Below are 25,317 nucleotides of genomic sequence, written 5' to 3' on the forward strand. Positions count from 1 at the left end.
TGCTGAGGTCAGCTGCAGCAGCAGCTCCTGCATTGACAGTGACTCAAATCAAAGGGACAATTTATTTATGGTTAGTGCAAACCAAAGAAATGATAAATAAAGGAAGCATGAAATCAAAGGTATGGGATCAGGTGGAAATAGGTATTTTCTCACTACACAGAGCACTGTTGATCTAGAAAACAGTCACACACACACACACCAAATACACACTCCGCAGCTCCCGGGAGCGGACACTCTCTTTATATCCTCAAATGCATACATTAAGATGGGGATGTACAGGAAATTTTAGTACAAAGAAATGAAAAAACAACGTGTAGATACATTAATAGGAACATCTGTACAATATATTGCAATCACCCTGCAACAAACATTACTTCCTTGAAGGTTATTTTTTTTTAAACTGCATCAGAGAGATCTTGCAGACCAAACTGTAGGTTGTTGTGTTGTGGTATAAGGATTGTGTTTTATTCTGTGTTTTTAATATCTTACTGGTGTTCGTGTTATTGTGTCCACCTCTTGTACTTCTCTTAGAAGAATGCCTCTTGTCCTCCTACTTTTCTTTATCTCCTCTTGGAATGAGACCCACATAACAATACATTAATTGAATATATATATATATATACATATACATAATTTCAAATATATCAAGCATCTGAAATCAGCAAATAGCACTTTCAGCTGGTCAAAACATTTCATATCAAAATATAGTCAATTTAGACAAGTATTCTGAATACATTTAATCACACATGAATTGGTTATAATTACAGAATTTAACTTATGTGATATAATGTAGATCGGTCCCCAGTTTCAATAATATTTCCCCCCAATATAAATATCTCAATTTACTAAAGAAAGGACAAGAAAGAAAACAAAAGGTGAACCCAGGATTCATCCGTGAAGAGATGAATGAGATCTAACATCTGTAAAATCGCAAAGGCTTCTTTTGCCAGATGGTGAGCTCTGGTCTGGGCGTGTCCCAAAAATATACAAGAGTATGAATAATGCATTCGATATTATTTATTTCACAGTGTATCTCTGGATGTGCACGCACACTGACACACAGCCACACACACACAAACACACACAGCCACACAGCCCCACGCACGCACGCACGCACGCACGCGCACACACACACACACACACACACACACACACACACACACACAGACATTAAATGAGACATTAAGATGAGCCAGGGGTCCACATCTGCTAAATGTTTCCAGTGGTGTGTACAAGATGTGTGAGGATCATTGACAAAAAATACTCTTCTAGTCTATGTTGGCACCACATAAAAAACATAAATTATAAGCTAAGTTGTCCAAAATGTCCACATTTCACTATAATCACCTTCATTCACTGAGGACAGCCAGTCAGTTCATCTATGTTGTCTCTTCTGTGACATTCCAATATACTTTTCAAGCTTTTACACAATGTCCTTCACAACCGTCCTGTGTATATGCAGAGATTTTGGAGGCTACGGGCTTGTAAAGGTTCACCCAGCCAAATGAGAGAAACGTGTTAAAGGCAAGAATCCAATGGATGATACGGCCTGGCTCAACCTCTGTAAAGTCACAGCTCTTTAGCAGCGAGCTGTCATTAAAGAAACTTGGCTGGAGTATAACCCTGGACAGCTTAATAGCAGGGATAGTAAAGAAGATGAAGGGGCTGACTTTTGAAAGACCTTCTGACAAGACTAAATCAAGCCACAAAGGTACAAAAAATCTTCAAGGAGCCGTTCCCTGCAGACCTGATGTTGGATAACAACGACAAAAAAGGGTAATGTACTTCAATGTATATTCCACTGCCCTGTTGATAACTGTTCCTCACAGGTATTTTGTTCTATGGTGTGTCCGTGATTTTGGTTGCGTTGAAGATTCAGTGCAGATGGTATACCATGCTGCTCACTTGAGATTCCTCAGAGTTCTCAGAAGTGTCTGCTTTGAGTCTTTTACTGAGGTGATTGGAGAAGCTGGGTTGTTGTTTTTTGTGTGTTTTTTAAATTTTTTTACTGAAGGTCAAGCCTTGTGTGAAGTTTGGGAGCCTCACTGTCAAATGGACACAATGTTCTGGTGTAGTGATTGGCCTCAGTTTCTTTTGAAGCACGGATGTCAAGAACCTGCAGAGGGATGGAAAAAAGACAAAAAAGATAAACATCACAAGACACAGTTGTTTCAAAAGCCACTTTAAGATATGCACCTCGTTACAAAAATTTGCTGACAATTTCATATGTTGATCTAACATCTGGAGAAGTCACTTCTGTGTAAAAGTCACAATGGCAAACATAGTTAACATTTCTGTAACACAACTCCTAACTGAATACACATTACCATACAATGTGGCTACTGCAGCACAAAACAAACTTAAATGTTCAGCCTTCTTGAAATACATTCATTAAATCACTTAATTATCATTTTATTCAAAAATATAATCAGTTAGTAGTAATAAACCACAAAACACTGGACGAGCCAATTTTAATCTGTTGAGGATATTCTACTTTTTTTTTTAACCCTCGTAGTGTAGGCCTCCCACCGCCCCATGTATTTTCAATTTTCATCTGTGCCAGCCTCAGCAAAACACTTTACTTAAAGTGAATTAAATGTGAGCCCCGAATGAACATCTTGTCATTCTATGTTTGTGCAACAAAGTTCCACAGTTCTACTTTTGCCACATTTCACCACTTCTTATCTAATAAATGATGGAACTGATAATGAGGGGCTACATTTTGAAAAGGTCGTGAGCATCCCTGAAGCTCACAATGGTCATCTATTAAGGCTTCAAAAACAAAATAAATTTTAATTATTCTGTTTAATTTTTAAATTTTCATCCATCAGTGATGAAAACAAAAAAAAAGTTTCTTCCTTGATATTACTTTTTACCTTATCGCTGTTTGTAGGCGTACCTTTTGTGCAGGAGGTGCCAAATATGCTGTTAGCATTGTGGCTCTTTATGTACAGCGAATGTTGTAATTTTCACCTCCTAAAAAAGTCTTAGGCGGGAAGCCATTCAGTATCTCTAGTAACTCTTAGAGCCATGAAATTTGAAAATGAAAAAAAAAGTGATAAATGGGTGGTTTTGGGGTCCCAGGCAGTCCCCCAAAGATATACTGTACATATGGACGTTTCCATACTTCCAGCTAAAAATAAAGTATTTGATTGATGGGACTCTAACATAAACAGAATCTGATATACGGCAAGTATGACAAGCCAAGGTTGACATTTTCAGATGCCAAAATGGCAATGTAGACTCATTCCTAGGACCATGAAAATTTGCGTGAAAACGGGTCTATATGTGGGCATTTTGTGTGTAAAGTTACAGGTTCCTTCAATGATGTTTTCATCTTTAAATTTAAGATATAAGGTTTATTATGCCCAATCAACTACCCATGCATATGTATTAAGTAATACAAATATAAACTGAAATGATAACTTACACATGTTTAATCAAACACATCACCGTGCTATGATATAATGGGCAAGCAGAGAAAAAGGCTATACTACAAGTAACAAAGAAAAACAACAAGGCAGATGGTGATTATTCCTCAACTGATTATACATTCACGTATTTGCATGAAGGAAGTGCTCAAAAGTCACTTCAATGTCTCTGCTGATCTTCTTATTCAAACTGCATAGTCTTCTCAACCCACCAAACATGTACATTTGCCACCCAACAGATGTCATCAGATGTATCTCACTTATATATCCAATGACATAATCTTAATCAGGTGTCTCCAAACCTGCTCCTGGGGATCAAGCCTAATCAATCACACCTGACACTAATCATCAGATGTATCAGAGAGGTTCCAGTTTTTTTTCCAGTGCTCATTATACGCATGGTTAGTCGATGTTTGAACATAATGAACTCTAAAAATGGCTTTCACGTTTTTTAGGAGACAAAAATTACTACATTCTTTAAAAAACAATGCCATTCTCAAAATTCAGCCAAAAATATTTTACAGAACTTATTTTTTGGTCTCAAATACCATATACGCAAGGTTTACACAAAATCTAAAATGTAAACCAAAACCTCTGTCTTATTAAGGAATGACCAGTATATAAAAGCACTTTTACTTGTTCCATGTGAAAGGGTCTTTATTTCAGGCCAATCTTCTAGCTCCTTTTTCACAAAAATGTCATGTCTTAAAAAAGCAAATTGCATAAATGATTTTGTAAAGCAATATATTTCTCTCTGCATGGAGAACATTTCACTTCCAGTGTAATTCTACAGTAAATTACTTTATTTAGCCAATCATTTGATCAAGAAATCCATTTGAATGATAATAAAACTCTGCCATGAATATGTTATATGGATAAATCCATAAATGCTTATATATAAATGATCCAGGGTGACAGTAGACAAATGTGACATCCAGCACTGCCCTTATAAATCATTCAGACACTTAAATATGAGTTGGCAAATCCACACAGAATTGCACAAATTCCCAGGGCTGGCAAATAAATATTTATGATGCCCTCAATTCCCCTTTTCTCCCTGTCCTTGGTAATTGTGTGTGATTCATTTTGTTTTCTTGGTGGAAGAGGGAAAATCAATCTTACAATATTGGCTAGGAGACATAAAGCATGCAGATTCCAAATGCCTGTGGTTTTGTAGAATATAAAAGCTTTCCATACTCTGGCAATGTTCTTGGAAGAGGAACTGAGCGTAATCTTTAATAGATTTCCTCGTTTTTAAAGAATCGAAACATTTTTGTTAACCTGCAAGCAGAGGCAGGCTAACCTGCTCCTAAACTCGACTTTTGATAAGTGAATATCGACAGAATGAAAGGCAGGCAACCAAATTGTATGACTCTGTTACCATAGCATTTAGGAAAGTGATTTATAAAATGTCGCTTTTTCTTTCAGTTATTGCTTTTGTCAAAAACTTCCTACCACTCATGTCAGTGGTCTACCTTTGTCCTAAAAGGACTGGATACTGGATAGTACCCTTTCCCTTTGATGGAACCACAGTGGGGCTTTTTAGTTTCCAATCTTATGCATTTCAAAACTTCCCAATAATCCCCTTTGATTTCCCTTCTTTTGCACAGATACATCAAAGTGACTGCATCCTGAGAAATGGGGGATCCCACTATGTCTTCTTCAAGTCCTGAATGATCTTTATTCAAGCTCAGCGGTGAGAGCAGTACTGGAAAATACATGGTGAATAGACACTAAACACTAGACACTGGAACTCATTCATTCCAGGTCTGAGCTAAACTGAACCTTTACACATCTTAGAATTGAGGCATGGCTTCTGCTGTTCATTAGGTTTCCCTTAAAAGTTATTATATCTGCTTTCCACAAGGTACAGCAATCAAAATGTCTTTGGTTGCTTATATGTCAAAGTGAAATGAAGTAGATTTATACATCCAGTATGCCAATTAGAATAAAATAAATCATATAATACTCACATACTTTTTTTCTGCATCCTACGACGGCTCCTTAGGCAAAGGCTGGAAAAGAAAAGTAGAAGATTCGAATCAGAGGAACAGAGGACCAGACTTCACTAACGTTTTATTCAACTTTCCCTCAGCATATTGGTCTTTCAGCATATGTCCCACTGAAAGCAAAGATAGGGTGTCTTCCAATTACATCTTAGGCGAGACGATGGAAGTTGAAGGTTATTGTGTACTCTCCCAGTTTTTATGACCTTTGAGGACACCACTTCTCTCCTCAACCAGAAAATACGAGCAAGTAATAGCCACCTCATCATCCGCGTTAATGAGTGAGAGACCTTTCCTTTCTTCTATCAATGGCATCACACAGATAGAAAATTTTATCACATTAGCTGTAGGGCAGGATGATAAACAGTGTTCCACTTTGTTTCTCTGTGAACAACAACTTCTTGCCTTCTGCATTCATCTTTAGAACACATGAAAACACGCTGTTCTCCCCTTGACTGGAGGAAGAAAACAGCTCCCTTGCCTTCTTAATATTGGCGAATGAGCCACTTTTGGGTAGATAATGACTCCGCTAATCATAATCAGGAAGCTAATGGTCTGTTTAGCCAATCAGAGGAGCCAAAGCAAGACGGTTGTCTGGGCAGTGCATTGGCATTCCCAGCAGCCGTTGCTCTTCTCTCTGCTGTGCCAACTATCTGCAGCACCAAGGTGGACTTGGTATTCCGCTGCCCGCCCAGCCTGTTGTCCTGCGCTATATCGCTCTGTCTGTCTAACCGGCCGACTGGCTGTCGAAGAAATTCAGTCCTCTGAAGAGGCGCTGATCCATCACACTTCTCCAGCAGCATGTCATCTAAATGCTAAGTACTTCCACGGCATCTTTAAATCAAAACAAGAAAAGAAATGAACACGTCGGCGAGAGGTGGGAAGGGATAAAAGCAGGGCACAATAGAATCTGCAGAGCAAACCCTTAGCTTTTTGATTACATTCATTTTCGAGGGAGAGAAAATGTGGGAGAGGAGAAACTGTGCATGAGGAACCTAGAGACCTTGTTATCCCTTGTAAGATCCCACATGTCCAAGGAAAAAAGAGAAAGAATAGTTATTGATACACCCGCCCCTAAGCTTCCTTCAAAGAAAATAGTATGTTGTTTGATTTCTCTCCAAAAAACATCATGAATGTACCTGAGCTGCTCTCACAATAGCACCCCCTTCGCTCTCTCACCTCCCTGTCTCAGCTGGACCCTTTGCAATCGATTGCAGGGATTCTTGAAGTCTGAGCAGAGTGCTGAGGTGGCAGAAGCAGCAATATTAACTGCTCTTACTAATTAAAAGGGTAACAAGGTGAGTTTGGCCCCACGGGACGAACTGTTCAAGAGACAGAGTCGGCTATTTGCCTGCCGTGCACACCGGTAAACAAAACTCAACGCCTATGGTGTTTACAAGACAGGAATCCAAGGACTTAGAAGACATATTCTTCGCCCGCTGGCACGAGGGGCGAGGGACATTCAAAGATAAGGAGCGAGAGAGAGAGAAAGAAAACAGGGAGCACGCCAATAAGCGATTTACTAATTGCTTATGTTGTGGTGAAATTGAAACATTTGGACCTCGTCTCTGAGCTCAGGGTGCCCTCGTTTCATCATCACTTGTAAACACTGAGCACTGTGCATAAATGATAAAGTTTCACAGTTCAAATGAGGTGCACAGCCTGGATCTTTGAGAGAGTGCCAGTGGAGATTGGCAAATATATTAAGGGATTCAATTAACTTCCTTCCTTATCATCAACACAGCATATTGTAGGATCAAAGTATTTTTAAGATACAGTATGCCTCACATTACACAAATAAAATCCTCAGCCAAGGTAGCATTACAAGTCCCAGAAATCTTGGTAGCCGGGAGGGAAAGCTACTGCAGGTACAGCAGACAGCTTGTTTGCTCAGTGCTCAAGGGGAAACAAAGAAGACATTGCATATTTGGTGCCACTTCCAGCTGCAAAATTCTCACCAGCAGCCCACACAGCCATTAAGGAGACAGGTGCTGTGCCATCACAGCAGTAACAAAAAATCTTACCCCGGCGTCTCTCCTAACAAGTGGACTCCTGCACAGGACAGGATCAATTGGAGACTCATAGAGGTTCCAGTCATTACCAGCCACTAAAACTGTTATTGTTATTAGGCTAACAAGCACAGCTACAGCTTACTGAAGACCCTGAGTGGATGCTTCATGCCCAGAGTATGTACAAAAGCATCCAAGCATCGGATCCAGAGGTATCTCAGAGGAACAAAACCAACATTAGTTACAAAGCATCTGGTTGTATTTTCTGCTTTCTTTCTGGGAGGCAGCTACAGATGAAAACAACATCTACTGTCAAAAAATTCAGATCCTTTAATGAAGTAAAAGTAGTAATATCGTAACGTGAGAATAGCCCATTATAACAAAAAAGAAACTGCGATAAAAATAATATCTAAACACTTAGGACAGCCGAACCAACTTTAAACAAAACACTGACATATTATAACCTAATAAAGTTGTCATGGCTAATGTGTAAGCAAACAACTTCTTATTTACACACAGTAGACACAGAACAATGTTAGCAATAATTTGGAGTTGTGTCTCTGGCCAACTGGTGAATTTAAGTCTTCCTTTTAGCTCTGTTTTGGTCTTCTCCACCAAATCTGGCAACTAAATGCTTGATTATTTTCACCAGCTAGTTGCTAACTTTGTGTGTCTACCATTTGTTGCTGGGCAGGTAATGTACAGTGAATTTATCAGAGATGTTTTATTGAAATCAGCTGCCTGCTCCTTAAAACGATATTAACAGAATTTGCATGTCTGAAAACTAAAACTGTTAAAGGAGTGGCTAAAAAGCTGATAGCTGAGTGGAACTACTAAATTGGGTGATAAATCTCTGTGAGTTTACTAGTATGACACATTGATACATTGGTTATAGAAAGAATTGATGTAGTGCAGCTTTAACTACAAATCATGTATACTTCAATTGTTGCTGTTTTGACGTTTTTGTTTCAGGCTGACATTGGTTTACATTTATTTACAAAATCAATACACAGCTTATTGAAAACCGGCTTGAGGTGTGTGATCATTCTGTTGAACATTGAGTCTGCATTATTTTTTTGTAAATGTTCCATTACCACTGCAAGTCAGTTTAAGTGAAGATAAATTTCAGCAGTGCACTACTTTTAAACAATAATTTAACTTTGACAGAAATTAATGCTGACTTGATGTTTATGATTTGATGAAGTATAACACAAATCAAGCAAGTTTCAAGAGCCTGTGTATTGATTTTCACACTAAAAGAAATGAACAGAATGCAAAGGATGTCAGGATTATCACTGATGCATTAAAATCATTTGAATATTTTAGCTGGTCAAAGTGAAGGTTATTTCAAGTATTTTTACACGGTTGAGTGGTTTAATCTCTAAGAATGCATTATATTTTATAGGTTGAACATATGTTTTGTTGCAAACTAACTATAGCTGTCAAATAGTGTGGAGTTTAGAGAACATATGGTCAGGTGGAATTGTATGTAGTAAAAGTACAATTTACAAAAAAACACAAACAATAAGCATTAATTCTTTGAAAACGGGTGTTGATAAACACTCGTGAATGTGCCCTGTCCATAGACAGGCTTTCTGCATTTCTTATTAAGAAAAATGTGTTGTTGAAATGTGGCCTTTGGCCCTGACAATTTCACCCCAGACGAAGCTCTGGAGACGAGCATTGTGCAGGGCAAAACACAAATGGCAGTTCAAAGCCTGGCAATGACAGAACTTCAATAGGGGAGTGGGGTAAAATGTGTTGAAAGTGACAGCAGAGGGGACCACATTCACTCCAGGTCTCAGAGAGATGAGAGGGGGGGCAACAAACGCTGAAAAAGGACCTATTTTAATTTATGATGACAATCCAAGAAGAGACAAAAACAAAAAAACAATGACTTGCTTTTTTTACGCCCTGTGAATGCACACCAAAAAAACATTAGATACTATAAATGTAATCATGAAGCTTCCTGCAGTATTTATGTTCCATAACACAACACCTGTGATAACAAATGAAAAAAGGGAAGGGAAAGGGGGACTTGGTTTAGTTGTTTCTCTCTTTTCTGTACATCTCTATCAATCTAACCTTTTTCAATATATTTTCTGCATCAGTCCACAAGCAATCTCTCAAGACTGATGATCATGCCACAGCATCCGACAAACAGATGAGTTGAAACCAAAGGAGTGCATTTTTCTTTGTCTGCATCTTTGTTCTGTAAATGTTACAGAAATAAAGAGCATATTTGCTTGTAGAGTGTAACTTATGTGTACTCTGTGTATGTTTGGCAGGAGCATGTGCGTTGTTTGAATGTCAGTCATTTTGTAAATGTACATCCAAAGGCAAAGCAGCCTGGCTACATGTTATCCCTGATGATCCAGAGAGAGACTGTCAGATACAATATGACAGGAGTACTGTCATTTAACATACAGGTTTGGAAAAGGAAAGCCTGGAGGTGAGCCAGTAAAACAGACATACATAACATAAAACACATTTATGCTCTTTTGTCTGATGTATGTATCAAAGAAAGGATGATGGTGCATTCAAGGCATTAGAACAATTAAATATAATAGTTGCAGTTAATTGCAGATTGGAACCTCTCTTGGCCGAAACTGCTACAAAAAACTCCAGTAAAAGTAAAACTGCTTCTCTCAAGCCAATACTGCTGAGAAATATTCTATTACTGGTGCATGATTGTTGGAACCCACTTGCACAGAATTTAATAATTTCAACTGCAAATGAGACTGAAAGCCAGCAGAGCACTGAAGGACATGGTGCACAGCATGCATTTATAATATTTGATAAAGCTCTAGCATGGTTTTTCAGTGTATTTTGAAGATGCAAACAATTCTCAAATGACCTCCAGTCCTAATTTCCTCAATAATATGTTCCCACTATATTAGAGCCAAGACCATTTATAACATCGTTTTACTTAGGGACCATTTTACAGTATTCATCACAGCCTTCAGTACAAGGAGTTACTGTTCAAGTAACAACCTACTTTACATCTATTATGCACTTTATTTAGGCTAAATGAATGCTGCTGGTAACAGCACCTAATGATATTAATGTCAGATCACAGTTATCTAAAAGGTGACATCCTGAGAATACAAATTTCTTTGCAAAAAGGTTCAGAAAGCAGCTCCGTGATAAATACAAGAATCATAAGACAACAAAATGTCACATACTGTACATGCTAATGCAACTGCAAAAATATTGATTTTTATTTTCAATAGGATGAGCTATTTAGATAAATACAGTATCAAAATAAAATATACACTCACAGATAAAAATTTGGTTGCTAATGTGACCCATCACCACCAGCAGAAGCTGAATTTGCTTGCCATTTTCTTCAGTACCAGCTGCAGGATAATCATTTTTCATTGGTAAAGATCCAGTGGTGCTGTTTTAATACATCAGTCTGTGCAAAATGCTATTGTGTAGCACACACGTAGCATATATGAATCACTACATGCAGACTAGTGGTTTAAATTTAACAGAAACATTTTTCAGAGACAAAACAGTTCTTAAGATAATTAATCAGAAGGCACCTCTGGTTGACTATTGTTGTATTTAGTCTAAACTGGTTGTGTTGTGTAATGAGACCGGGGTTCCATTACCTGAAATAGTCAACTGAGTATTAAGGTGGGGATTACTGATAAAGCAGGAGCCATACACATTGTTATTTTGATTGTTTATTTAATTTTTGAAACATTTGATAGCTGTCTTTGTGAGTGGTTCCACAGGGGGGGTCTGGCCATCCTGCCTGTGTGGAAAGAAACCTCAATCAGGGATTGTCAAGGTTCACAATATAGTATTGACTGCTTTTACTCCATTTCAGTTAGTTGTTAAATTAGTTTAAACAAGAAGACGAACAATGTAAGTACTCACCTCTTCCTGGTTGTCTCTTCAACAGGGGGCAGAGGCAAAGGAGTGTTGAGGCCCAAGCACCTGCTTAAGAGCTGCAGGAGCAAACCATGAAGCTGAGAGGGGGGGGAGTAAAGCCATCAACAATGCTGATTTATGTGATTATTTTGAGTATGCTTTATTGATTTACTGATAGAAATTTGTATTTATGTAAATAGTCATTCTTTGGGCTCTATTTTTCTGTGGTGTTGGGTTTTTGGGTAAATTATTTATTATTCTAAATGATGGTGCTCCCACCTGAGTAGTTTTACCCACTTAATTACCTGCAGGAGGGAGTGTATAAAAGGCAGCAAGTTACTTCCAGAGTGAGTTGTTTTGTTGCTTGTTGGTGTCAGTGTCTCCTCTTGTCGGTATGGAAGACAATAAATGCCACGTTTGTGCTTGCATTTTTTCTCTGTCTCATGTCTCTCTCTGAAAAACGTAAAGCCACTACCAGGCAATCGGACATGTTGTATCAGTAGCAAGTAAGAAATGTGTATGAGAACTGTGTGAGTGTCTGCATCTGTTTAATTTTAGTAGCTTACTGAAAAAGCAGAAATTCAAATATGTAGTCCCAATATAAGACTATTTACTAAAAAATATAAAAATATATATATATTGTTTCTCAATTCAAATTTGTTGTTCTGAATTCTACAAAGTGACTGATTAAGCCACAGAGTATTTTTAGTTTTTAATATGTATTGTGAGTTTGTCTGTGTGTGGTTTGTAAACTGTTTGTTTCCCATGTTGTTTCTTGTGTTTGGTGAGCCAATTTTCCTCCCCTGGTGGACAATAAAGTTTTATTTTATTTTATTATTTATTCAGTTCTATTTTACAGATACAGTGTGTTTTCCTGTTGTGAAACAGAAAACTATATATTATATCCTAAATGTATTATTATTTATTTATTATTATTGTAAGGTTTTGTTATATTCTGTATTTTTCTGATTATCAACAAATCCCATTAAAAGACTAAAATCATCCATGTGTGAATCTGTCTCTCAGTACTTTGTCACTACTGAAGCTCAAACAGCAGTAAATATATGACAATGAGATGAGCAGCAGAAGCAGCAGCATATGTTGGAGACTACTTTTAACAGCGTTAAGTTTAAGGTAAAATTGTTCATATAGTATATTTACAGTATTTGAGTGAGTATTTAATGCTGCAGGGTGGTGTATGTAGGAGTCAAAATAAACTACAGTGTGTGTGTGTGTTCAATATAATGAAGGAACATCTCAACCAGTGCAACAGTACAACATTGATTACTAAGGTCAAAATATTAAACTTTGGTTTGACAGGCAATAGCCTTCTTAGGAAAGTCCAGTGTTCATAGACTTTTCAAGAGATTTGTTGATGGGAAAAAATTGCTTCTTTGAAATTGAAATTTGAGGGCCTGCTGTGGCTCAGGAGGTAGAGCAGGTTGCCCACTAATAGAAAGACCTGCGGTTCAATCCCCGGCCAAGGCAAGACACTGAACTGTGTGTGATACTGGATATGCTGAAGGACTTCCTAGTTAGTCATTTCAGGAAGCCAGCTGAATCTGTTCACTTGCTTTATGACTTCATCCACTGTGTAAATGCCAGAGAGGCAACATTGTAAGTAAATAATTTCATAGTTGTTAATGATTAAACATAATATTTACATGGAAAGATGATGTTTTTTTTAAACATAGATTTAAATAGGAATACACATGTAGCGAACAATTGTGATATTGGTGTTCTGTTTTATTGCAGTATTCACCTCTCTGTGTAAGATGATGTTAAGAGCCACAGTAAACAGAAAAAAAAGCTTAACTACAACTCAAGTCATTATTTGGCATGGAGGAGTTCAGCTAGTTGGATAGCAGCAGCTCCTATGCTGTAGCAAAGACAACATAGGAAGACTAGAAAGGCGCTATGCAAATACAGAGCATTTATATTTACATGAAATAACGACACTTGAAATGCAACTTTATCAACTCAAGGAAATTTGTTGAAAAAAGTTGCAGCTGGAGGGAAAGTGAAATGATGTCACCACAACGTTAGCTTTCACATCATCAGAGATGGATGACATGTTACAGTAGGACATTTTTGGCAGTGCACCTGAGGCAAACTTTTAAACCTTACTGCTTTCTATTTATTCTTACTTGGACACCACATCCTTATCTATCCTTTACACTAATGATACCAAGCCAACCAGAAATCTGTTGTCGCCAACAACACTCCAACCTCACCAATTAATCAACAATTTATTTCAAGAAGCTGCACACATACAGTTGTGTTGCTGAGAGAGCCTGGGAGTGTATTGCATTGCCTTTGAGATGCAAGCTCATTAGAAGTCTGTTTCTGGTTAGATGGGTTGCCAGCACAGCAGTGACCATGGCGACACATGACTTGGCTGCCTGGTCATTTTTCGTACACACTGAAGCCTTTATAACTGAGGTGTTAGCAAGTGTTATATAACAAGACTGTGGAATTACATCATCTGTCTATGTAATTCTCTCACCTCTTTCATAAGAGGTGAGAGAATTCACAACTCCTTTATAACTGGACTGGACAGGAACATTTGTATTGATGTCCATTATTCATTTGTTTTGCCAGTTTGCAACACATTTGTAACATTTTCTATTCAAACACCTGTTTCCCTTTTCTCTATTTCTCCTAAAGTTACACCTTTTACTTCTTTGTTCCCGTACAAATCAAGATTTTGTGTCATGGCATCATTTCAAAAAGCCAGCAGAGCTAACTGGCTATGATGTCTTCATGTTTACAGCAGCACTGGCAGGACTACACACACTTCACCAGCTTTTTGCTCTGGCGAACGCTGGAACAAAGAGCACATAGCTGGAGGAGGGCCACTAGAGCAGAAAAAAAGAAAATGCTAAAAAAAAAATGATGCAAGCCTCTCTGACCTACTGGGTCGTGCTGTGTGTATGTCTGTGTGTATACTGTTCATTTTGCATTCGTTTGGCAAAAACGGCCAACTGCAACTGTTCTGTTTCTCTACAGGCTTCACACTAGCTCAGCAGTGGCATTTGTTGTGTGGGTGTAGGAAGTTTTTTTTCCCACCTACTCTCGAGTATTGTCTGAGGGACAGAGTACACATGAAACTGCAGTATGAATATGATTCAATCAGGGGTCCAAGCACTGACTTTTCATAATGTAAGCTCCATTTGGCCTGTGAAGTAACATTTGAAGCCAAGAACATAATATTTGGGAAAATAGTCTGGTCTGCAGTCTGCATTGAATTCTGAATTTCTAAGCGTAATTTAAATTTGAGTGATTAAAGGCTGATAACAGAGCTCAGTAGTGCTCTCAATGGAGCTCTCACCAAGCAGGGAGCAAGTGATGCAATCTCAGAACCCTCTTGCTCACATGAATGGAGAAAAATCTTTACACTGTCCTGAATCCAGTCTGTCTTACTTGTCAATTTTCCACACGACGGTCATTTCCACCCTCCATGCGTTCATACATGTCCACCACACAACTGTGCTCTTGTGTAACCTAGCAATTCACATCCACAACCCCCTGTCAGGTGTATGAAAATGACCTCATAACACCCCTTCCCATCTGATATGCGTTTTCCTCCACAGAGAATATCACATGTACACCTTTCAGCGGCTCACTAGTGAAGACAAATTGCCAGCTTGTTTGGGGGGGTCTCCAGAGAGTGATTCATATTAATGGTTTGCTGGCAGAGTAGAGTGGGCTGCATATGCAAACTCCATTAGCAGGTTAGGCTGGAGTGTGTGACCTGGCAGTGCCACCGTGAGCTGCACACACAGGAGGGCAGGCTGCAGAGAAGTGGCTCTGTTATGAAAGAGTTGCAGGTGCAGGAGAATGTGTTTACAGTGTGGTGCAGTTAGACTTGTTTATCACTTTATCAAAATATCAGGTTGATGTTGTTTTTAATATTCTACAGTAATATTTATTGTAGAATAGACTCTCCTGAACCTGAACTGAAGTTTTTATTAAATATACGGCTTTGATATCTATGTGTTTTATGCTATTTTAGAGGTTTTCAACATTGAAAAATATGAAAAGTAATTATTATTTAATTAGTCCCCTGCCATTTAATTAACAATTTAATTTTTTATCATTAAAATCTTTATAAGTTTTTAAAGATTTTATAAATTGTTTAACTTTGAAGGTAAGGTATTAGTTGTACACTGTGCCATGCATTTATCCGGATTATTTAAGTGTTCTTTACCACAGTTAGCAAAAAGATTAAAGTGTAATCTATTGACACATTACCTCCTTGTTCATATTTGCGTAATTTTTCATTGTAGTAGCGGTCTGTGAAAGTTATACATACACAGTGGTTATATTAATTAATTAATCATAAATATTAGCACACTGCATCTGCAATTAGCAGCTAATATTAATCAATTGTTGGACGAACTAAACATGGCGGAGATCCTTTTGCTATTCTTACAGCAAGTTGGCCTAAAAATTAAATTAAAAGTTTGCAAGGTATTTGATTTGATGATTTCTGCTATGCAAAGTTTGTACTTTTGGCCAGAGGGTGGCTTATAGTGTCCAAAATGCAAAGAGTTCGTCCCCTGAGGAGAACAAATGCACTCAGTAAATTTCACGGCAGTCTGGCTTTTAGATTTCAGTATTTGTGTTCTACATTTTGGCCCGATAGTGGCACAAGATGAAAGGTCAGGGGGTCAACAACAAAACAGAACATATTTTATTTCTTATTTATTCTTATTTCTTTGCTTTCAAGATACTGTATGGACCAGTGTTAAAGTGTAAGCCAAAGAGACATTTTGGGTCTAAATTACAAATAAGGTGTAAAAGTCAGATTAATTTAATTATATATAACACTTATATCAACATATCTTCTACTGCTGCTGCTTCTGCTGCTCATCTCATTGTCAGGTTGTAGCTATAGGTCATAAGCATTAATTAGGCTGCTACTCAAAACTGAAGTGTCTCTGCCTTCTTAGCGGACAAAATTCAGATCTAAATTAAATCTCAAAGTCATTCTTAACTAAAGTTACCGTATAACCTAAATTTGATACTGGATTTAGATTTGATAAAATGCTAACAAACCCAACCCTATGTTTAATTGATTAGAGAACAATATATGTTTTATTATAAGAAGTACAGTCTAGCCCTGCTCGATATGAAAAATGCCCTAAGATACCTTTTGTTATGATTTGGCGTTATATAAATAAATTGAATTGTAAATAAATTGAACAGATGCATCTACATTAGTTTCTTTATTTTAGAGGCTAACTAAGCCTACGCACCACAGCATGAATAATCGGTGTAGACATTATCGGTTTTCAGAAACCCACATCGTCACACTGAATGCTCCTATGTAATGTGAATATGTACAAGTGAAGAGAGAGTCACTCACAATGAAAACTCGCTCTCTACACTCTCTTTCTCTTTGCACACAGATGTGGACAAACAGAGCCTGGCCAGTGGCCGAGTGGCAGCCTGGCCTTTTATCCCTCTCTCTCTCTCCACATCTTTCTGTCCACGCTCCAGCCTGATCAATTCTCTTTATAGACTTCTCATTTTCATTTATCTTCTAGAATGTGCTTTCCTCCCATTTCAGGTCAGGATGCCTCCTCTCTTGTGCTGCCAAATCCCCCGATCACTGCTCCCTCAGAAAACACCAGCATTGTTATTAACTACTACTATAAAATTCTCCTCACCAAAAGCTAATTGAGAAGTGCAGTGGAACACATAATCTGCATTTTTTGTAAATGTATGTACAAAAGCAAAACACTAACCTAAGTGTGCTGTCAGAGTAAATTACACCAGGATGGGAATGCGTGCGTAAAATCTGACGCAGCTGCCCAGGGCTGCTGGATGGACGAGGCAGAGGAGCGAGAGACCAGACAGTGATCAGAGAGACAGCAAGTGAGAGAGGTAAAAGAAAGTAAGAATGAAAATCAACAGAACCTGTCACAGGTTGCCCTTTGGCCTTATGTACCTGATGATGAGGACAGCAGTCTCTCATATTCAGTCCGTTGTGCCATCTCATCTCAACATGCTGTATTGTGCTGTTTTACTCAATCTGTCTCTGTAAGTCAGATCCCTCTGCTTCTTCCTTTAATCTCTCTCTTTTTTGATTTGACATCTTCATACCTGAGGCATATATATGTGTATTTGCTGCTATTTGAACAGATGTATTCACTTTATTGACTCAAAGGTAGACAATTACAATCAAAATAATATTTTATTCTGCAAACCAGCTGATACAGTATGCCTCATAATATTACCCTGTGGCAATTAAGGCATATAAGGTATATTTGGCATACATATATGCTCTTGCTGACATATATATTAGGGCTGTCCTTGACTAAGTATTTACATAGTTGAATCAGAATCGTCAAGTCCTGCCTGTACTCGACTGATAGTCGAATCATGTGTGTTTTTGTGCGCGCCGATTGCGAGCCAAAGCTAAACTGAGGCATATTGTTGACCATTTTCTCTCTCTCTCTCTCTCTCTCTGCCATTCACCGGTTTTGGGGTCCCTCACGGGTCTATTTCAAGTAGCTGGCTTTTTAAAAAAAATATATATATTCTTTGTGAGGTGCAAACAACTCGGCACAACACTGATGAAGCTGTGGCTCCATTTCTTCAGCAAGTTTTTCTCCACTGTCCCTACACACATACACGCTTTGCCTACGCCTATGCTCACTGACGCCCCAGGGTTAGGGTTACAATTTTGGATTTATTTATGCACTTTAAAAACATTTATTGAAAGTTTTATTCTTTTTACATGTTTATTTACAGCATTAAACATTGAAATGTATATTGTAACAGGCTGTATATTAACTTATTGGGAGAAAACTGTTAGTTCTATGTAAAATCAGACATTGAGCACCCTCATATCGCCAAAATGGCGTGATCCTTGTTTCACTGCGATGTTTCAACTGTGAGAGTGACAGTCGAATCAGGCTCCGCCCATCGAGGCATCGAATCTTCGATATATATGCCAAATAGATCATATAAAACAGTGTTGCCATTACAACTGTAGAATTCCCCAATTCAACAATGGGACATTTATGGCTGGAACAAAAACAGACAAACTTAAACCTTTTGGTAATGGTCTTAAAATTCAATATGCATCAAAGCAGCAGTTAAGACAGCCTTGTGCCAAATTAAGGGTTAGTCACCTAAAACCCTGACAGTGTTAAGTGTGTGACTGGTCACCTGACACTGCAGGTCCTTTCAGCTCTACAGAACTTTATATTGTCTTTCAGCTCATTGTTTTGGTTGACTTTGACCACAGCAGGCAGCTGTTTTCAGTAAATTGTACGGTACCTGCCAAGCACCAAACTAGTTAGTAACATGCTAGTAAATATCATGGAGACTAAAACAAAACAGAAACAGGAATCCAAATAAATGCAAATGTTGCTCTGTATCTGCTGTAAGTATAGGCAAAGACTTGTTTGCAAAATTTTAAAGTTTACCATTACAACTTAAAAATTTATGATATGTTTACAGCTTGTTTTGGCTGCCCCACAAATGCTTTTATAAGTAGGTTTTACTGTTTAGTCAAAGCACAACTTCAATGGGCAGTTCAGATTTTAGTCGGTGCCAACTATTTCTTGTGGCTGGATTGACATGTTTAAAGGGTTGGTTCAATGAAATGGTGCAAAATAAATATTCTCACATCCCTCTACTAAATCTACTATAGCCATGTAGAAAGTTTAGATATCATACTGTATATATTTAGATATAGGGTTTTTATAGGGACTATTGTTTTCAATAAAAAATTATTCACAGTGAGTTTTTGGATTATTTAGAGTGACAAGGACATTGTTCTTGGTGAGGTTATGATGCTGTTGAACAGAGCATCACAAGTGAGATCTGCACTGCTGCTTGAGGTGATGTAATGTGGTTTCAGATGGTGGCATACAGTGAGCAGTTTCTAATGTTGTAACTGTTTTTAGAGATCAAGCAACAAGTGGCTGCAGAGGATAACATGACTCACGAGAAAACATGACAAAACTGAAAAAGATGAACACGAACATGTATATACAAATACTAGTGGAGCCAGGGTTAAGAGACCAGACTGGCGGAACTGGAGGGAATATAATTGTGTCTATTGGACATTTCAAACACAGAATAGTTATAAACACAACGTCACCTTGTCAAAATAATTGGCTGAAGTTAGCAGGTGAGAAAACTAGCCTGCATGGTCTTAAAGGAACGACAACTCCTCCATTTCCATTCAGCATAAAGTTGCATAGTGTGAAATTGCCAAGTGGTATGGTGTGAACTACACAGCCACGGTGAGACCTGTATCCATGACGACTTAGCCGTTGACCAGGCAAGCAGCAGCGCTCAGAGACCGACTATTGCTGGCCAGTCTGAAGGCGACTTTAGAGTTCATGGCTTCCAAACACAACTTCCTTTTAATGATACAAAAAACTAAAATATCAAGTTAACCCACACATAGACTGAGAACGGTGTGATTGCTTTGTGGTTGCTGAGAATGATTTCACTGCTGAATCAAATAAGAGTTAATAACCGAGCAAAGCCTCATTCAGCACTGCAGCATTTGCAGCTCTGAGGCATTGTATACATTTTGCACTGTGAGAGGAGCCTACAAAGGACCAGCTGGCTTTTAAAAATGTAACATGTTATGTATTTATTTACATCTCTCACAAAGTCAGGGAGAGGTCATAGACGGTTGTCTGCTATTATTATTTTTCTCAGCACTAAACCGATATCTAAAACATCTGAGCTCTTCTTTGAACAAATTATTTAATCAACTGTTCATATTCATATTTGAATGCACATTTTGTCAGCATTAGTCAGATGTTTCACAGTACCTGTTCAAAGTAAAACCTGGGATAATTGCCCACACTGGTTTCTTTCATTGAGGTGAGTCAACATTGAATATAGTGGGACAGAAATCTACTGATGAGCTGCTCGCCATTGGTTAAAAATTTCAAGCATGTTGCACTTGTGGCCGCACATCTGCTGTGATGTCTCAGCAGATGTTTTCTTTCAGCTGTTTGTTGTTGTTTATTGTTTACATGATCCCCATTAGCATTAGATACAGTTTGTAGTCTGAGGGCCATACAAATGGAATGTAAAATACAGCAAAAATACACAAATTACTTGAAGGCTGAGGACTGAATTTTTTCATAACCTGGATAAATACGTTACTTATAAATAAGTTACATTACATCTGACCATAAATACAGTATATTTCATTTACAATTTCAAGCTTTTTGTGTGTTTGATGTTAGTTGGCAACAGGGTCAAATCTGAATAGGTTCTGTACAGAATAGTTTGGGAAGGTTTTTAGGTTTGGGGGGAGATACTGTAATTGAGCCTACTTAGTATTCCTAGTAAGATGCTGGTGTATTCAAGCTTGTCTAAGAAGAATTTGGGTTTTACTGGTAAATATTTTAGAGGTTTGGTTTTGCTGATAGTCAAGATAGTTTGGTATGCATTTTGGCAATGCTAATGTGATATTATATGCAGAGCTCTGCATTGCCAATATCACATTAGCTTTTATATTTCTTTCTTGTTGGCTGCTGACCAAACAGAGCGATTAGAACCAATGATGATATGATCAAGTTCATTACATCTTAAGAACACTTTCTACTAATGCTTAAGTCAAGTAAATTTGATTTATATAGCCCAATTTCACACATTTGACTCATGGGGCTTTAGAAGCTGAACACCACACGACACCCTGTATCCTTAGATCCACGTTTCAGATAAAAAAAAAGAAAGAAAAACTCCCACCAGAAAGAGCAACAGAAGAAGGATCCCAGGGAATGTTGTGCCTCTCATGATTTTCTTTAAAAATATTATTATGTGCTGAGTCCAAGAAAGATGAAGCCATAAGAAGTGATACCAAGAAGTTTGTTTTTTTTGATTTGTTCTAATTGGACATCCCTCAAAAAAACCCGTTAAACACCAGCTGTGACATCACTGAACATGGTAACACAGAACCCTTTTGTGATTCAGTGTTGATGCAGTCTTTGTAACCTTGGAGCTGACCTGCTGTTTAACTGGAGTTTGCTGCCTCTTGCTCTGAGCTCTGGCTTCACAAAACACTATCAGCTGCCCGGGGTTACCCGTGCTGAAAAAGTAGGCATGATGCTGTTAAGTGCATATGGTGTATATTAATGTCACGTCTTGTAAATTACCGTGACAGTCTTGATGCGACCGCTGCCCCTGGTGCAGGTCCAGCCGGATCGGTTAAACAGGAGGCTGCAGACCTCCCCCTCCAGGCAGGGAGCCATCTCACACCACTGACGGCTCCGCACAATTCGTGCTGTGAGGGCGAAAGACAAGAGGGCAAAAAGGCAAATTAGGCAGACAGACTCAAAGACCTAGTGAGAGGCTTCACAATGTCAACAACAATAACAAAACTGTCCTTTTTTGCTCACCAGACAGGAAAGAATCTTCGTGTGAGAATGTGTCAACAAGCCTGTAGTATTTTAATTAGGTTCTTGTTGAACTACCATCCTGTGGTAGTAACCTTTACAGACCAGCTGGCGCTCCATAAATTACTTGCCTGCTAATTCTAGCTTTCACTGCAGCTGCATTGAAAGATCGCTTTCTCCTTTTTACATTTTGTTACACTTAATATAACAAACAGCAAGATTTTTTTTAGGGTATTCTAGGTAAAAGGTTCTAGGTAAAAAGTAATTTGTATCATTTTACAATATAACATTTTTGTATTTCTTTTCTTGAAGCTACACTGTAAAATGTTTTTCCAACTTGCGCCCAAGGGACAATACACCAAATAGATGCAATGTGAGCTCTTTAACTGGTTTGATGCTGCATGTCTTTTAACCATCAAGGCCAGACATAGTGTGCAGTATATCACAGACATCTCAGGCATCTCTCTATAGCTAAATAGCAGGAATAGCAAGAGTGCAGGCTCATTGTTGATTGGTTGGTGGCCCCAGTCCCCTTATCCACCAAATTTTGCAGGTAAATCAGGAAAATGATAAACCATTGAAAAAGAACAGTAGTACTTTAATTCGAAATGCACTGAATTTGTGGATATACAATGGCATGAAATGGTCTGTTTTTGGCTAAAGTCTAATTTGATCATGTTTTTTACATTTCTAAATAGTATAGGCATTCTACACAAAATAATGCAGCCTGATAAAAGTTTCCTCTTATAAATTAAAGGATGCTTTTGGAAATACTTGTAAAATCAATTATATTGCTGTCTGGTGTTGTACATTTTAAGATGAAAATCTGGAGGTTAAGAATGTAACAAATGTTTCCTGAGGGAGGGAAATAAGTATGGGGCATTGCGTCCTCGCGAGAACAGTCTGAAGAAAATCTTTCAAAACGCCTGTCAAGGTCAATGAGGCTGTTTGTAGACAGGAAAAGTCCAACCTTTCAGTACAAGCTGCATACATGATTGATGGACAGAGAGGGCATGTATGTCCCTTATGTGCTTTGCTGAGAACAGTGCTAATAAGAATACAGTTTTATACAAGAGTATATCGATTCAAATAGATGGTTAATGGTAAACCTTCAAACCATGATAATGGTTTCCCACCAGCAGACCCAAGAAGCATGGAGGCTGTATTCAGCGCATGAACAGCCAGCTACAATATATTTTCTCCAGCTGAGAGGCGGATAATCTGTCTGCAAGCTGAGTTAGGCTTACAGTAGGTGACAGGTGGCTGGCCAGTGTCCCATCTATCGGGGGGGGGTTGGTCAATCCAGTGGACTTCACACCCTCTGGGAAAAAGGCAGACTGGGAGATGCCCTGGACTGTGAGAGCTCAAGTGTTAGGGAAGTTAGGGAAGACCAGCAAATTGTGTCTCATTGAAGGCTGCTAGCTGCCTGCAAGCTGGGTCTGCTGTTGGCAGGAAAGTGGAGCGAGCCACGCTCTGTGGCACAAGTCGATTAAGGCTGGAATGGTACCATCGGTGTCAGTGTGAAGAGCTACAGCCCAGAGAATCTGGCTATGCTCTTCTCCCTCATCCTCTCCTCCAGCTTCAGTGTCACCTTCAGAGAAACTTTCTGAAGCGGGAAAAGAGACAGCTCATTGTCAGAAAGTACACCTAGCGGACATTATCCATGGTGACAGTGAAGTTGACCGGGTCCTCCTCCATGCCTCCATACTGAGCGGTAAGGAGTATGAGGTCCATCTGATCCCCCACAACTGTCCGGCCCTGCTTTCTTGAGTGGGTTTGGGAATAGGGTATTTGTTAGCAAAGCTAAGCAAATATCCGTTAGCTGGGCTAAATAGTAGCGAGTGTTAGAGCTAGTTAGCAAGCTAAAGATGCGCAACACAGAAACAAGCCTTGATAGCAACACCCTGGGTAGGGAGCAAGCAAGGGTTCTGCTGTAGTCAGGTTGTGCGAGGTGTAGTGCAAATAGATTGAGGAGAGGAGACAGGTGGTTTTGCAGCCCCAGGTGAAGGTAGGACTTTCCCTGCCTGCATTTCTTTGGGAACTTTTGTACCTTTTGTAGATAAATGGCAAGAGCAGGAAGATAACAGGACATGGAGGGAGTAAGAGAGAGAGAGAGATGGGGAACAAAAGTCCCCGTGATCCTTAAGGATAAGAGGGTATAGCAACTAGTGTTGTAGTCAAGACCGCCCAAACCGAGACCAAGTCAAGACCAAGACCAGAGTTTATCAAGACCGAGACAAGACCAAGACTTTTAGGGGCTGAGAGCAGTCGAGACCAAGACCGAGGGAGGGTGAGACTGAGTCAAGACCAAGACCAGTTCCCCACATTACATGACACACAATAAAATGTGGAACGAGATCATAGGTACTTCTCAAATTGAAACCGAGTACAAATGCGGTCGAGACCGAGACGAGACCAAGACCATCAAAAAGTGGTCTTAAGAGCACTACAACACTAGTAGCACCTGTAATGCTACATTGGATATTGTTTCGGCAATACTGTTCAGTTTTTGCTGATATGAAATGTGCCTTCAGGATGTTAAAACCTGGATGACCTGTAATTTTCTAATGTTAAACTCAGATAAAACTGAAGTTATTATTCTGGGGTCTAAGCACCTCCGTGACGCATTATCTAAAGATATAGTTTCCCTGGATGGCATCGCCTTGGCCTCCAGCACCACTGTGAGGAATCTTGGAGTTATCTTTGATCAGGACATGTCGTTTAAGTCTCACATTAAGCAAATTTCAAGGACCGCCTTTTTTCACCTACGTAATATTGTGAAAATCAGGAATATTCTGTCTATAAATGATGCAGAAAAACTAGTCCATGCATTTGTTACTTCTAGGCTGGATTACTGCAATTCCTTATTATCAGGCTGCTCGAAAAAGTCCATTAAGACTCTTCAGCTGATCCAGAATGCTGCAGCACGTGTTCTGACAGGAACCAGGAAAAGAGATCACATTTCTCCTGTCTTAGCTTCTTTGCATTGGCTTCCAGTAAAATCAAGAATAGAATTTAAAATCATTCTTCTTACCTACAAAGCTCTTACTTGTGGTTCCTAGAGTCTCCAAAAGTAGACTAGGAGCCAGAGCGTTCAGCTATCAAGCTCCTCTCCTGTGGAACCAGGTTCCAGTTTGGGTTCAGGAGGCAGACACCATCTCCACATTTAAGAGTAGGCTTAAGACTTTCCTCTTTGATAAAGCTTATAGTTAGGGCTGGCTCAGGTGAGTCCTGAACCATCCCTTAGTTATGCTGCTATAGGCCTAGACTGCTGGGGGATTTCCCATGATGCACTGAGCTCCTCTCTCCTCTACTTTCTCTCCCTCTGTATGCAACCTCATCCCATTATTGCATGTTACTAACACAACTTCTCCCCTTTCCAGTAGTCTTGTGCTTTCTCGTCCCTCTCCTCTCTCCTATCACTTCCTGCAGGTTTTCTGGCTCTGGAGCTGTGGAGTCTGGATCTGTGGCTGCGGTTCTCCTGCTGCCCCCGTGTTCCTGCTCGACACCCTCTACTGCAACGACTATTGTTGCTAGTCTTATTGTTATTATTGTTATTATAATCATTAACATTACGATGGTTACCATTAACACTATTATAAAT

The 25,317-nt window shown here is 38.9% G+C and overlaps 1 long non-coding RNA gene across 2 annotated transcripts; it reads right to left on the minus strand.

The window, feature by feature from the left end:
• Positions 1–203: 203 nt before the first annotated feature.
• Positions 204–21,602, minus strand: LOC123975665. 2 transcript variants are annotated; one of them, XR_006826132.1, is made up of 3 exons: positions 21,474–21,602; positions 5,409–5,446; positions 204–2,116 (listed from the first exon to the last, which is right to left on the minus strand). It is a non-coding gene; the product is annotated as an uncharacterized LOC123975665 (long non-coding RNA). The 2 variants fall into 2 exon arrangements; XR_006826131.1 differs by having other exon boundaries at positions 5,405–5,446.
• Positions 21,603–25,317: the final 3,715 nt, after the last annotated feature.

The sequence above is a fragment of the Micropterus dolomieu genome, linkage group LG08 (genome assembly GCF_021292245.1).
Source record: "Micropterus dolomieu isolate WLL.071019.BEF.003 ecotype Adirondacks linkage group LG08, ASM2129224v1, whole genome shotgun sequence".
NCBI classification, from domain to species: Eukaryota; Metazoa; Chordata; class Actinopteri; order Centrarchiformes; family Centrarchidae; genus Micropterus; species Micropterus dolomieu.